The sequence below is a fragment of the Delphinapterus leucas genome, chromosome 10 (genome assembly GCF_059928025.1).
Source record: "Delphinapterus leucas isolate spDelLeu-1000000601 "Yukka" chromosome 10, BTC_Dleu_Yukka2, whole genome shotgun sequence".
NCBI classification, from domain to species: Eukaryota; Metazoa; Chordata; class Mammalia; order Artiodactyla; family Monodontidae; genus Delphinapterus; species Delphinapterus leucas.
In genome coordinates this window covers 98,618,229-98,619,992 of record NC_143138.1, presented here as the reverse complement: position 1 = coordinate 98,619,992, position 1,764 = coordinate 98,618,229, and the positions used below count along the sequence as shown (strand labels likewise).

Below are 1,764 nucleotides of genomic sequence, written 5' to 3'. Positions count from 1 at the left end.
GGTGTTCTCTGGTAATCAAGGAGGGAAGAGAGACCTTGCATGTAAACTGAAGCAGAGCTTCTGTGCTGAGAGGGTGATCCTGGGCTGAAAACAGGGGGCATCTACCTGTGTGGTCCTGTAGTGACCAGATCTCAGGTACTGTTTGTTGAATGTCGCTGCTGTGCTATGCTCCATTTTTAGCTTTACAAGCATCACTCACAGGAGTGCCAGGAAATAGGGATGTTGTAAGCCAGATCTATCCAAAATCATGATCAGCAAGAATTGCAAACATACTTGCTTCAGTGCAAACATTACTAAGTGAGCCACATTTCTAAGTTCTGCTCCATTAAAGCCATCTGAAAGCTTCACAATTGCTTCATAATCTACTTCACCATGCTTTGGAATGGGACCTGCATGGATTTTCAATATATCTAACCTTGCTTGTTCGTTTGGTAAATCAGTATGTATTTTTTTTATCTAATCTGCCTGGACGAAGCAAAGCAGGATCCACTGTATCTGGCCTGTTTGTAGCCATGATCATTTTAATTCTATGTAGAGTATCAAGTCCATCCACTTGATTCAGTAGCTCCATTAAAGTTCTCTGAATCTCTCTATTAGCTGAAGTACCCTCAGGAAACCGACGACCACCAATAGCATCTATTTCATCCATAAAAATGATGCGTGGCTGGTGGTCCCTGGCACAATTAAACATTTCTCTGATCAAACGAGCACTTTCACCAATGTACTTGTCTACAATAGAACTAGATACAACCTTTAAGAAATTGCAATCCAGCTTGCTAGCAACAGCCCATGCCATGAGTGTTTTTCCTGTACCTGGTGGTCCATATAGCAAACAGCCTTTTGGAGGTATTATTCCTACACGTTGGAATAATTATGGGTTTGTAAGAGGTAATTCTATTACCTCTCTTAATTCCCGAATCTGTCCTGATAGCCCTCCAATCTCAGAATAAGGAACATTCCCAGGGTCCTCATGAGACATGTTGTGAACCAGTGGATCTACCTCTCTTGGCAAATACCTCATGATAGTGTAGTCATATCCAAAGCAACTCTCGTTCCTGGCTTCAGCTTACTTTTGTCAAGCTGTCGACGACAGCCCACAACATATCTTGGTCCATTTGTAGCTTTAACAATGAATTTTTCTTCAGTTAATTGCTTAAGTACTTCACCCACAGTCTGCCCAACACTTTGTAGGGCCTTCACATCATTTTCAGACTTTTCCTACTGCTTGGCAAGTTCTTTTAATTGTTCCCTTAACTCCTTGAGATGGCTGTCCATCTCCTTGTGCTCCAGCAGCTTCTTGTGGTGGTCCTGAAGCACCTTATCTCTAGGGTCCTCCACGATGGGAAACTATTTTTTTTTTTTTTTTTTTTTTTTGCGGTACGCGGGCCTCACTGGTGTGGCCTCTCCCGTTGCGGAGCACAGGCTCCAGATGCGCAGGCTCAGTGGCCATGGCTCACGGGCCCAGCCGCTCTGCGGCACGTGGGATTCTCCCGGACCGGGGCAGGAACCCGTGTCGCTTGCGTCGGCAGGCGGACTCCCAACCACTGCGCCACCAGGGAAGCCCCGGGAAACTATTTTTAACTTTTTAAGCAACTATTATCTGTTTTCCAAAGTGACCATACCATTTTATATTCCCACCTGCAGAGTATGAAAGTTCCAGTTGTCCCACATAACTCACTAACGTTTGGAGTGGTCAGTCTTTTTAATTTGAGCCGTTCTAGTGGTTGTGAAGTGGTATCTCATTGTGTTTTGTTTTTTTTTTCA

General features: G+C 44.2%; 1 pseudogene; it reads right to left on the bottom strand.

Moving 5' to 3' along the window:
* On the bottom strand, positions 1-1,053 carry LOC111168975 (26S proteasome regulatory subunit 10B pseudogene; annotated as a pseudogene).
* Between the last annotated feature and the right edge of the window lie 711 nt (positions 1,054-1,764).